The sequence below is a fragment of the Sminthopsis crassicaudata genome, chromosome 1, assembly GCF_048593235.1.
Source record: "Sminthopsis crassicaudata isolate SCR6 chromosome 1, ASM4859323v1, whole genome shotgun sequence".
Taxonomy (NCBI): domain Eukaryota; kingdom Metazoa; phylum Chordata; class Mammalia; order Dasyuromorphia; family Dasyuridae; genus Sminthopsis; species Sminthopsis crassicaudata.
The window spans coordinates 200,432,297-200,446,732 of NC_133617.1; the positions used below are offsets into that span (position 1 = coordinate 200,432,297).

Below are 14,436 nucleotides of genomic sequence, written 5' to 3' on the forward strand. Positions count from 1 at the left end.
TTACTTTGTTGACGTAGTCTGACCTTCTGATTTGATTTCCTTATATTCTTTTCCATTGAATGACCAGAGAATTAAGTCCAAAGATTCATGTACAGGAGAATCAGTGTTTTTATTAGATGTCCGATTGCATTCTAGCCATCCAGTCATGAAGGATGTAAAAAATAGGGTGTTTTGTTTACCTTTGTATCTCCCCAAATCTGTGCAAATCATGCAGCTGACAGTAGTAAAACAGATGCAGCTTCACTTGACTTGGCTTTGTTTCTCAATATCCAAGATGTGAACCATTTTAAATGGTGAGTGCATGAGGATAGCCTGTGGTTGCTATTGAGAGATTAAGAGATTTTAAATTATTTACCATAAAAATATCACCATCTCTCTCTGGACTCAAACTTGCATAATAGTACTTCTCCCTCTGGAGAAAGGGTGGAAAAAATCTCACACCTAAGTCAGCATAGCAGTCTGAATATAAAACTGCTGAGTTTGGCTTGGCAAAGCCCAGCCACCACTTTATTATTTTTCTCAGAGCAATGCTGAGTGTGCCTTCCCATCTTTGCTGCATTGGCAATCTGTGTTTTGGCTTCCTTAACTGGTTCAAATAATTCCTTGGAAACCATGAAGGCATTTTTGGGATGCTTATATTTTAATGTTATGTTTTTAAAAATCTTTTAATTATTTGTACTTTCATTTGTGTTTGTCTTGTCTTTACCACTGAATATTAAGTCCATAATGACCACTATATCCTTGGTGAAACAAGAAATTTTGCCAAACTTGATCCCTGAAAAGGGAAATTGAAAAATAGTGTACAGGCTAATGGGAAAGACAACATGAAAAACAACCACATATAAGATATATACAGGATAAATGGGAGATAATTAAATGAATAATGAAAACAACATGCCTATTGAAATTCTGGAAACAGGTATTTTAAAAACAAATATAGATAATAGTTTTTCAATGTGTCTAATAACCACTACACATACAAAAATTAAATTTTTATTCATATGTCAAATACTTAAATATTTTGAACTTATGTTTCTATTACATTAACATCCCATGGTAGATAGCTGGCACAATGAATAGCACTGATGATTGACACTGGGAGGCTCATTTAATGCTTGTCTTCCTCAGTTTCCTTAGCTATAAAATAATGATATTAATAGCATCTACCTTGAAAGTTTGTGGTGAAGATCAAATGAGATAATTTTGTAAGAATGCTTAGTACAATGACTGACACATTAGTGCTTAATAAATATTTATTTCTGACTCTTCTTCTGTTTCCATATATTTGAAATATAGTAAATAGATAATACTACATTGTTGTTGTTTGTCCTTAATTCTTAAAGAGGACCATGATATCAGGAAGGTGATGGCATGATATGCAAATAAATTGGATTTGAGGGAGGGAGGGTGGTACAAAATCACTTGCACAGAGCCATCTGGGTCCAGTGACTAGATGCAGATCAGGACAACTAGAGATGCTCCTGGATGAAATGGGAGACCTTGGCTTTTTTAAACTAAGGTCTTCAACTGGTCTCAGTTTGAATGAGGCTGGACCTATTCAGTGAATGAGGCAAAGAATCTCCTCATTTGTGTAGTAAAAAAACAAACAAACAAACAAACAAAAAACTAATTAAATAAATAAATATGGGAGGGGAAGATCCTGAGTTTCTGGCCAAAACAGAAATGATTGCTATTTGCTATTTACATTGAATGTGAGATAATCAGGACCCAAATAATGATGAAAAGATGCTTGGCCTGGCTCTGGAGGGGAAAATGAGCAGATGACTTTGCACATCTTCCCTCACTTAAATCAATTTCACTTACATATCATCTTCCCTGATGTGAGTAGAGCTGACCCACAAACTGGAATTGGTTAGTTAGGACACTCGTTCCCTTCCTCCCTTCTTCCCTTCATCCTTCCCTCCTTTCTTCTTTCTCTCCCTTCTTTTCTTCCTTCCTTCATTCTTTCTTTCCTTTTTTCTTCCTTCCTTCCTATATCTTCCTTCCTTTCTTCTTTCTTCTTTCTTCCTTCCTTCCTACTTTGCTTCCTTCCTTTCTTCTTTCTTCTTTCTTCCTTCCTTCCTACTTTGCTTCCTTCCTTTCTTCTTTTTTTCTTTCCTTCCCTCTTTCTCTTTCCTCTGTTCACATAGGATATCATGCCCTTACCGACAAATGCTCTTAACAGCTTTTTATTCTCTTCTGGATATCTGAAGTTTCCCAAGATATCTTGGGGTTTATTGGCTACATTTCTTTCTTAAGAATCATTTCTTATTATAATTATAAAATTAATAAATTAAAAAAAAGATCTCTTTATGCTTTGACTAAATTCAGGATTTTCCTTAAATCATATTCTTGTCCAATTTATTGATTGCTCTGCTCTGATACCTGTAGCAATCTTCTTGCCCTGAAGAAATGATTAAACAACAACACAAAATATACAAATTGCTGGATGACTCTTCCTAAACCAGAATGCAATCATAACATTTCTTTTCTCAAAAATCTTCAGTGGTACCCCATTGTTAATCTTCTTAACTTGTCAATTCAAGGCCTTCTCAATATTCCTCTAACTTGTTTCTCACTATTTCTGTCCATGTTTTTGCTGCTGTAGCTGAACTATATTGATCCTTATTCCTAAACTGACTTATTTTATTCTTCACACAAGTTTAGTTAAGAAGATAGGTGTATGTAACTATTATGTTTGCAAAAAAAATACTAACTTCTATTTGAGAAAAAATAATAAAAAATGCTACCTTTTTTTCATTTACCAAACACTTTGTTAATGGTGTTAAATTAACCTTAGACTTAATCCCTTCTTCCCTATCTCATTAAAATCTTCTGTTGTTTCTATATATTGCAAATTTCTTCAACTAGAATCTAAGCTTCTAAGTTGCAGTAATTATATTGTATATATTCTTGTGACCACAATTGAGTCTAGTGAACAAGGAACTGTGGTTGTTGCTGATGTTCAGCTGTTTATCAGGCATATCTGACTCTTTGTGACCTCAATTGGGGTTTTCTTGGCAAAAATACTAGAGTAACTTTGCCATTTCCTTCTCTAGATCATTTTACAGATGAGGAAACTGAAGAAACAGGCTAAGTGACTTGGTCAGAGTCTCACAGCTACTAAGTTCCCGAGGCCATATTTGAACTCAGATCTTTTTGATTGCAGGTGAATTGTTCTATCTACCGTTCCACCTTGAATCTGGTCCAATTATAGAAATAAAGATTTTCAAATTATAGAATTTAGAGCCAGTGGAATCTTGAGAAATCATCACTTCCAGAAATCCTTTCTTTATGTGTGAGGAAATTAATCAGAATCAAATTTACACTTTCCTAGCACTCAAAAACTCTTTATAACCCAGCCTCTTCCTATGTTTCTAGTCTTTATTCTTTTGCCCCCATATACTGTCAGTGATCCAGTGAAATTAGCTTTTATTCCTGAAATAAGATGCTTCATTTCCCAGTTTTGTGCATTTTCACTAGCTGTTGTATGCCTGGAATTCCCACTCTCCTTATGTTTGCCTTCTCCAACTACTAGGTAAAATACTAACTTTTGCAAAAACCCCTTTTCAATACCCCTTAAAGCTAATACCTTTCCTCTGCTTGTTCTCTCCATTTTAATTATCTCTATCTTGTTTGTATATAGTTATTTGCATCCTGTCTCTTACATTAGACTATGAGATCCTTGAGAATAGGGACTGTCTTTTGTCTTTATAACCTCATTGTTTTGCATTGTGCCTGGCACATAGTAGATCCTTTACAAGTCCTTATTTGCTGATTTGGTGATTGAAACTGAAACATGATAAATGAATGTGTTTTCCAAGGTCACACAGACAGTAAGAAGAAAGTTGGAAATTTAAACTCTGTTCTCCTGCCTATAAATCTATTGTTCTTTGTGATATAATATAATTGCCACTTTGAGCTGAATTGAGTACTTGACATTAGAATTTGGGGTAGAACATTTTGCTTACAGACAAAAAGGATTTGTGAGCACAGTTTTCTTATAATCTAAACTTAAGAACAAAAGTAATTAATTTCAAAAAAAGTATTCATTTCAGCCAGGGACAATTTGATAAGCTCAGGACAGAAACCCCACACAAGTGCTGACAGTGATAGAATAATAAAGGCAAGTGAGGTGCTCTTTGAGACACCACACAAAACCACTACTTATACATTGACACATGAATGTTTTTAATTCTTTGCTTTCAGTATAATTCTTTCAGTAAAGATAGTTAACCTCTTCAGTATTGGCAGAAGCAATGTCTTCTAAAAACACAAGTTTATTTCAGGAAAATATATGGAAGCCAAGTTTACATGGTAACCAAATGATGTTTGGAGATGCAAATACAAAGGATGGTGTTTGAGGGTATTTGAATGAATGAAGATTTATTGAAAAAAACTAGTATGCATACTGGACAAGGGGAGGTTTTATTATTATGTTCTTTATATGGAAGGAAACATTTGCTATTATTGTTGTTATTGTAGCAGCAGTAGTAATTGTTGTTGATGATGATTTTACATTAAGATTAGTACAGACTTGTGATTTCATTGGTTGAGAAAACTCCTGGTGAGGAAATTGAAAATGTTTCCACTATTTTCTATTTATGATCTCAAAAACTTTCCTAAAACACTGAAAGTTAAAGGATTTGCCTGAGGTTGCATAGCTTATGTTTGCTTCAGGTAGACATTAATCTATGTATTCCTGACTCTGAGGTAATACATTGTAAATCCATAGAGCTTTCTCTGTTTATCCTATTCTTCCTCTCTAAATAGTTGAAGAATTTTAATATGGAAGAAGAACTAATTATGATTTACTTCATTCTGGAAGGCAGAAAAAACAACTAATAGTTGGAAGTAAAAACTCAGATTTGAACTCAATAGAAAGAATTCCTATCACAGCCAATTACAAATAAAATGGGGTATTTTGCATGATTATCATTCATCACTAAAAGTCTTTCAACAGAATATGGATGACCAGCTGTTGGTAATATAACATGGAATTCATAGTGTTAGACTGGAATTTGCCACATCATCTCCAAAGTTGGAGAAATTGGATATTTTTACTCAGAGAACAGAAGTCATAGTGTAACTGGAGCTTACACTAATTTAAGTATTTGAAAAGCTATCATGTAGAAGGTCTAATCCCTTCTATACTATGTCCCCGTGGGCTGAATTAAAAGAAAAGGGCAGAAGTTAAAGAGAATCATATTTTGGTTTGGAAAGAAAAATTTTATGAGAGGTGTTTATTGATTCAATGGGCTAATTTTGGATCCAATTTAATCCAATAAACATTTATTAAATATCTACTGTGTTCTAGGAGGAACACAAAAGGCAATGAGGTAGCTTAGCAAATGAAGTGTTAGACCTGGATGGAGTCAGGAACACCTGAGTTCGAAACTAGCTATAGACACTTACCAACTATGTGACTCTGGACAAATCATTTAGTCTCCTTTTGTCTTAATTCATTAGAGAAGGAAATATCAAGTTGCTCCACTTATCTTTGCTAAGAAAAGCCCATGGACAATATGGTCCACAAGGTTATAAAGAATCAGACTGAATGACTGAACAACAATATTCTAAAAAACTGTTCAAAGCAGTGTAGATAACAATAGATTAAAAAAAAAAAAGAAAAGCTGTTTCTGCCCTTAAGGAACTTCTAATCTAATGTCAGGAGATAACTCACAAAAAAAAGCAGGATAACAGGAGAATTGGGGGATGAGAGGAAAACCATCAGGGGACATCTTGTTCCATGGCTTAGAAACCAGGCAGAGCAGCAGATCAGAGTGAAGTGGTCTAAAAGTCCATTCTCTTTCCTTTATAAAGAAAGGCATTGGGAGGAGTTTGATATTCTATCCTACAACTCTCTAATAAGATGAGAGAGGAGACTAAGGGAGCTGGTATCAGTTAACAAATGAGTTAGTAGCATGTTGATGAGATTAGAGGTTATAACCTAAGAGAGGGATCTTGATTCTCATCCTTTGTCAGTGCTCTAGAGAGTATTTCTAATTGCTGTGGTATCTTCCAACTCTGAATATCTATGATTTTTCAGTCTACTTATTAATCTATTTCTATCTATGATGATACATGTTGAAATTTTACTATGGATCAATGGTGCTCAGCTTTGGAAATTATGGATAGGAATGCTATGGGTCAATTTAACTCTGATCCAAACATTACAATTATAGTCAGAATTTAAGAGACAAGTGATTCATAAATTGATGTTGTCGTTTTAGAAATAAAAGCAACAACAAATTTATTTCAGGGAAAAATATATATCATATGTATTCAAGAAGGATTCTAGTTTTCTAGGATATCAAGTTGATCTCATATTTTTCTACTTCTTCAGCACCAGGGAGAGGCTAATCCCCCTCCTAGAAAGATTTTCCCCTAGATTCTCCAATGATTAATTCTAATAATAAGATCACACCACTTTCTATAGCACTAATTTACAACTTTCAAAAAGCTTTCACATCTTTAATCTCACTCAGTATTCAAAACAAGCCTGTGAGATACATAGGGTATCTATCATTATGCCCATTATATATTCAAGGAAATTGAAACTCACAGAGGCTAATTTGTTTGATTAAGATGTCACAATACAGCAAAGCCTGGACCTTATTTGTGTTTTCTGACGCCAATCCAGTGTTCTTTGCTTAGCTATTTTGGAATTCTGTCCTTCAAACTGGTCTTAATATAGAACTATTTTTGACTCCAGTATTTCTCTGAATTTTTGTAGAATTATTAAATATGTTGCTTATTTGGGCATTTAATATTTTTTCTGTTTTGTATTATTTCTTTATTCTTTTATGTCCATATGTATTATCTGACTAGAGATCATAAATTTCTTGAGGGCAAAACCTAGGGAAGATTTGCCTTTCTTATCCTTTTATTAAGATGCATGGTAATTGTATTTCAGGATTTTAACAAATACTTTTCAAATTGCCATTTTTCTATAGAAAGAGACCAATAGGAGAAATAATTGTTTGCAACATTTGTCTACCTCTGTGAAATGGTTAAAATGCTTTGTGGTGTTATTTATGTTGCTTGGACATCTATAAGAAAGCTTTTTTGAAATATTTCAACAAATTGATCTTCCTTTCATTATATTACTTCAAGTGCTTCTGTTTTCTTTTAAATTGTGCATTATCCTTCAAGCTATGTGCATCTAATTTTCCTTATTGATTCTTTCCCAAGAATCCTTAAATACTTCACTTTTTTCAACTTTTAAACTTTCTTTCATTAATTCATGTGGCTACTTTTTACTTCTGCTGCATCCTATTAAGAGCTAATGAAGCTCCTCTAGACTTAATTTTAGGAACCAGTGACTGTCTAGATTCCCTTGTATCAGCACTCACTTTTGTCAGCACATGCGTCAGTGATTTCCACCATTTACAGCAGCAAATTATCATAAATAACAATTGCCGAAAGGCTTCCTTCCTCCATGGCTTCCTGTTGAAAGCCCAATATCACAGAAGAAAACTCTTTGTAAACCTCTCAAGTATTATTTACTGTCCTAGGGAATTTAGGAAATGCACTAGATAGATTTCTGCAAAATGCAAAGAATAAGAGAGGATTCTTCATCATCTTGTGGATCATATTGTCCATGGGCTTTTCTTAGCAAAGATAGTGGAGCAGCTTGATATTTCCTTCTCCAATGGATTAAGACAAAAAGCGACTAAATGATTTGCCCAGAGTCACACAGCTGGTAAGTGTCTACAGCTAGTTTTGAACTCAAGTCTTCCTGATTCCATCCAAGTCTAACAGTAGATATTTAATAAATGTTTATTGGATTAAATTGGATCCAAAGTTATCCCACTGAATCAATAAACACCTCTCATAAAATTTTTCTTTCCAAACCAAAACCTGATTCTCTTTAACTTCTGCCCTTTTCTTTTAATTCAGCCCACTGGGACATAGCATAGAAGGGATTAGACCTTCTACATGATAGCTTTTCAATATTAAAATTAGTGTAAGCTCCAGTTACACCATGACTTCTGTTCTCTGAGTAAAAATATGCAGTTCTCCAACTTTGGAGATGATGTGGCAAATTCCAGTCTAACTCTATGAATTCCATGTTATATTACCAACAGCTGGTCATCCATATTCTCTTGAAAGACTTTTAATGGTGATCATGATTAACATACAAAATAAATAATTTTATTTTTAATTGGCTGTCGTGGGAATTCTTTCTATTGAGATCAAATCTCTCTTATTCTTTGCATTTTGGAGGTTCTTTTAAAAATGACCTTAATGAATTACTTATATAAACTGTGGGAAAAGAAATCAAGAGAGATATATTAAATATATATAGATATAGTTATAGATATTGATATTTTAGAATCCTTAATGCCAGATTTTAACACTGTTTCTATAAAAATAACAGAAGTAATAATAAAAATAGTGACTGCTACAGAAAGGGAATGATTGTCATCTTCCAGTATCTGAAGGATTGTTATAAGGGAGAAGGATTAGATAAATCCTGTGCTTAGGCATTGGAACCAGAGGTAGGACCAATGTGTAAAATTTATTGGGGGATAGGAGAGCAAGTCTTGATTTGAATATAAAGAAAAATTATCTAAATGAAAGCTATCTAATAATGGAATGAACTACCTCCCAAGGTAACCAAATTCTCCATCACTAGAAGTCTATATACCAAGATTAAATAAATACCCATAAATAATAGTACAGATAGAATTCATTTCCCTAGTAGGAGTTAGACCAAATGTCCGTTAAGGTACTTTATAACTCTGACATATTAGGTTTCTTTTATTCTGATTCCTAATTTTATAGCTGGAAGGAATCTTTTTTATTCTCAAACATAGCATGTTGTACCTCATATTGTTCTTTCATATATTCTGTATTATCATTCTATGTATGACATCTTCCTTACCAGAGTGTAATCTTCATATATGCAGGGGACATATAGTGTTTTTCTTTGTGACACCATTATTGTTTTGCAAAGGACCTTGCATAGAGTAAGTGCCTCGTAAGCATTTCTTGAGATGAATTGATCACAAAGTGTTTGGGAAATATAAATGTGACAGTGGTGTGAATTAAGTGTATACTTGGTAGGTCTTCCAGGTGCACTTGAATATTGCCATAGTGTTCATATCTGACTCCTTTCTGTGCTTTTTGCAACATATAGAAAAGCAGGCTGTCACATAATAAATTAATCATATGGCAAGGAAATCAATAATATAAAAAGTGATGTATCCAGTGTTGCCATGATCCAGCTAAAAGCAAAAAGATTTTGACAGAGAATATCTAATGCTCATATTTTCTATAGCTACAGTAGCTATCTTGTTCTCTAGAGGCCACTTATCTGAAAAATCCTATACTTTTCCCACTTCCCAACATTCTGAGATCAAAAAGCTAATGAGACCCTACTTTAATATTAATCAAACTATATGGAAGAAAGAAAATGGAATGTCACTCTAAATGAATTTTTAAAAATGGAAGTCTCAATATGATTTGTTTCCAATTTGAAACCCTTATTCTTGATTAACTAACTTCATTTGTAAGATTCAGACTTTTGACTTTTCTAAAGGTCACGTGATTTTTTTAAATACAAGAAAATAAATAACAGTAAGTAGGTATCATATAGAAGAACTGTAAAATTTAGCTTCTGCTGATTGTCCTAAATATTCTTCTGGCTTTTTGTAGGTGATGGAAGAACCAGGGGAAGGAGATTTGATCCTCCAAATGTCAATGAAAAGGGACTCCGAAACTCTAAAATCCTTGAAGGACAAATTCTTCTTGAATCCTGCCACTGTGGGGATCCCACCAAAGGACAAGCAGCTTTATTCTGTAATTTAGGTGGGGCTGGTTGAATTGGAGCTAGAGATTACCAGCCTATTCAATTAAAGAGACTCATTCAATTCTATTCAAATTCAGCTCCTGAAATCCAGTTTGTGGATAAAATGAGCCCACTTGGAAGACCACCCACTAGCCACCACTAGCTCACTTTAACTTGTAGCCAAGGCTTATTAAAAACTGCAATTTGGAACAGCTCTTTGCAGAGGACCTAAAATGCCAAGGAATCTCTTTTCCTGGTGTAGCAAGACTCTGCCTACTGGAATAATATTCTCTTCCAGTGCTACCCTCTCTTTATCCTCACCTATTTCTTTAACAAGACTTTATGCCTCCTTGTCTGGATTTCTCTATGCCTTTCTATCAGGATTTCTCTACCAGAAACTTTACTTAGGCTGACTTCCCAATGCCTATAATAAACCTCTTTTACTAACTTAGCTTTTTGGGTCGGTAAATTCCTTTACAGAGAATCTCTGTGCTGCCAGAAGGGGGTTTCCCAAATCCCAAGTGGGTGTGGGGGAGTCAAACCTCTCCATTTGATTCCCTGAACCCCGGACTTGCCACTAGACCTTATCATTAACTCCCTGACCACTATTACCCATTATCATTTTGGTTCCCTAAATCTAGACTTCATCATTTGGTTCCTGACAGAAGTGAACCCCAAAAACTAAACAGCATCATTAATAAAATGGGAATTAATAGAATGGGATTTTTCCCTTGCACCTATATCACCAGTGACAGTGATGTCATGACATTTGTGAATTTGTTCTCTCTGGAAACCCTGTTTTCACTTATTCTATTACTTGCCGTGGCCAATTAATTGATCACCAAATGATCAATTTATTAATGATGAGGTTTTCTGTATTTAGCTAGGCATTATGCCATTGAATATACTAGAGGACTTACTAGCATAGAGGAACATGACCTAGTTTGTAGTATACTGGCACTGTCTTTGAGAGTCAGGTATTATCATGATAGATATCAAGGTATAACTTTGTGAAAGATTGGGATAGATCATGCAATTACAGGGAAAACAATTCACAAACAATGGAATATTTTCAACCAGCAACATTCCATTGAGGATAGGTATAGTATGCTCTGAATTATCTTGAACATTTATATTTTATTTGTACAACATTGCCTTTTGCCTTTTTATCTTAGCAAATTAAATCTATACTTTAATTTCACCCTGATATTCAAATAAGAACTTAAAAGAAATACAAAATCATTAAATGTTTATATTTTTGCATATGTGAAACAGGTTATTGGTGTTTTGAATAACTGTAAAGCACTTATTTAGTATTTACTTCATGCCAAATATTGTGCCAAATATTGCTTATCAGACCAACACAAAAAGAGGCAGTCTCTGTCTTCACAAACCTTCTATTTTAATAGGATACATAGCATATATAATTTTGTCCAGGGGAGGGATTTATGGTCTGGGAAGACTCAAAAATAATGAGTAGAACATTTATAGGGCAGATAATTGATATCCCTTTTTCTAGAAGCAAAGATAATGTTGATTTGATATTTAATACAGGAAAGAAAAAAAGTCCCATTCTACAATGATACTAGGATGAGTCATAGGATTAGTCATAAGTCATATTTAACACATGAAGGAATCCAAAAAAAAAAATTTGCAATGTCTTTCATATTGAGCTACATAAATTGAGCTAAAAAAATCAATCCTATTACATATGTATCAATTATGAGCTCACAAAATTATTCTAGTTTAGAAAGTCATTTTAATTTTGCCTTGACATTGATTTTATCAGTTTAGTTGTGACATTGTCCTTACTCCACATTTTCCTATTAACAAATGCCTTTGGGAAAATATTAGCTCCAATGCATCATAAGTTATTTCATAAAATGTTTTCTGAGGTTTTTACATCAATTAATTGAAAAGGTTAAGATTAGTATACCAACTATTAGTGGGAAGTAAAATTAAATATTATAAAGTGAATCCATAACCCTATGATATTTACTTGCATATTTGCTTTTTAGGATTGTGGATGATAATCCTTGAATTTAAATAAGCAGATTTCGTATCTGTGATCCACTAAAAAGTGTGGTATATTTTCTTTAAATATAATTTTGCAAAATGATAAAACATTCAGGTAAAGTGAAAATATTTAGTTAATTATTCAAATGCTCCCAAATTCCCAAATTCTCCTTGGTGAAATATTGCCTGAGTTGAAGGGGTATAGGAGCTAATGCATTTTTAATGTCTAACAGCTTAGTGAAAAGTAGAGCCTAAGGAAAGCATTTGATAGATGAATTGTGCCAGGACCAACCAATGATATGGCTTTGGCATGAGCTTGTATAAACAGATAACCTATTCCATTTCTGTATAGCCTCAGTTGTTATGGCCACTGCTTTCTTCCAGTAACCAAATTACCTCTACCTGGCCTTTTTCTTACTGTTTGCTCTTTTTAGAATAAACTTTTTGAGCCTTGTTTGCATATTAGCATCGTGTACTAGAAAAAAAAAAATGTAGAGTGTCAAAAAGAAAATTCAATTTGGAAGCAAGAGAGATTTGGTTTCAAATCTTGATTTAGATAATATTAATTTTCATGATTAATCCCTTTGAGCCTCAGTTTCTTTCTCTTTATACCACTTAGCATTGTTTGGCTCACTGCTTAAGCATTTAGTAATTGTTTGTTAATTGACTGATCCCATATCCCTGTGACTGGAAGTTATTTTGAAAATGGGTGACAACTCATAAGGTACCCTTTAAGCAGAGAGAAAACTATTTTCCTCTCTTAGAAGATCAGCACTCTTTGGGGAGTATTGGAGTAGTACTTTGCGGAGGAATGTATCAGATGACATAATTAAAAGAGAAATAAGAACAGAGGTAGCAACACCAGTGGTTCTTCTATAAAGATGGAAGGGTGAGGTTAAAAAATAAATCCACAAGTAGATGAACTAATGCTTACATTTGTAGGACATAAGGGATATATTTTAGTGAGAATTCCTTTTTTTTTTTTTTTTTTGTATGAATTGGACTGTATGACTGCAGAAGTCTCTTGCAACTCTGAAATTCTATGATTCTGCAATTCTATATTTTCATGTATTTTTACATAATTTTAAGTTTTTCAAAATATTTTTCACTAACAAATTTTAAAACAATAATATTTTATAAGATAGTATTTTACTAATTTTGTGGATGAGGAAACAGAGACATGAAATTATTTGCTTAAAGACATGTTGTTAATAAAATGTTGAGCTGTGATTAAAACCTAGTATTGTGAGTCTAAGTTCACATACCATGTTGCTTTTCATTAACTTTATAGAAAAACCTATGTCCTATAAATGATATATAAGGTCTCTACACATTTCCATATTCAGTTTACATAAAGATGCTGCTGTGTAAAGAACAGCATTCTCATTACATTATATATAATTCTCTGGAGGCCAATATTATTCCTCATGACTTGATTGTAATTAGCTAGCAATCCCAATTTACATATGATAATAATCCACCTATTTTTACCTGGTTTATCTCAAATTGGATATTCAGATTTTAGGATAGATGTATATAAAATGCATTCTTAAGGAAAAAGATGAACAATATTATGCAGAATGGAAATAAAACGGGCCCAGGCTAATAACTTTATAGTAACTATATTGAGAAAACATTTGATTCTAAGACTTTTAGTCAGGCAAAATTTTCTGTTGCTTTAATGACCTGATTTTCTTCTATTTAACTTTTTTAAACCTAATTTTTTATTGATTTCATTTTTAAAAATATGTAACTTTCTCTAGTATCAGGGACACACTGACTGTCTTCCCTCTGAGAGAAACATTTCATATAGCAATATTTTTAAGGCAAAAAAGAGAGAAGAGAGAAAATCCAGTTTAAATTATAAATACATCAGAAAACTTCAAAATATTCAATTTAATTGATCAATACATCAAAAAAAATCTCAAAATATGATCAATATACAATACTTGCAGACCTTCCAGCTTTGCAGAGGTAGTATATTGTATTCTATTTTGAATAATGCTTAATCATTATAACTTTGTGACATTTGCTTTACTTTTTTTTTTTTTTTTTTTTTTGCTAAGGGAATTGGAGAATTTGAGGAAAATGCAATTTACTAATGTGCCTGGCTTTCCACAACTATTAACTATTACTATCTTTTGCCTTCTTTGCCAGTTTGTAGGGTGTGATATGAAAACTTAGGGGTATGATATGAAAAGTTAGGGTTGTTTTGTTTTACATTTCACTTATTATTAATGAATGAAAATATTTTAAAATGTGGTAATAATTAGCAATTCTAATTTTTAGAACTATTTGATTGTCTATTAGAGAATGATTTTTGGCCACAATTATTTTGTTAAATATTTATTTTATATATTAATCCTTTATCAGATAAATTTGAAATGAAGATTCTTTTCCTATTTGACCCTTTTCATGTTAGATGCATTCATCTTGTACAGAATATTTTCAGTTAAATATAATCAATATTATCTATTATATCCTCTGTAATTTTCTCTAACCCTAGGTTAATTAAGAATATAGTTCCTCTTTGTAGTTGTGAGTGGTATAAAACATCTTCTTTTTGAAATAATTTTTAATTTTTAAATAATTCTTAAATTAAAGACATATTCATTTAGAATGTA

The 14,436-nt window shown here is 32.9% G+C and overlaps 1 long non-coding RNA gene across 1 annotated transcript in view; it reads left to right on the top strand.

Annotated features, from left to right (window-relative positions):
* LOC141553573 (uncharacterized) overlaps positions 1 to 10,247 on the top strand; it is a 223,788-nt gene extending 213,541 nt beyond the window's left edge. Inside the window, exon 5 of the long non-coding RNA XR_012485532.1 lies at positions 9,664 to 10,247. This is a non-coding gene — a long non-coding RNA (uncharacterized LOC141553573). The remainder of the gene's footprint in view (positions 1 to 9,663) is intronic.
* The last annotated feature ends 4,189 nt before the right edge of the window (positions 10,248 to 14,436 follow it).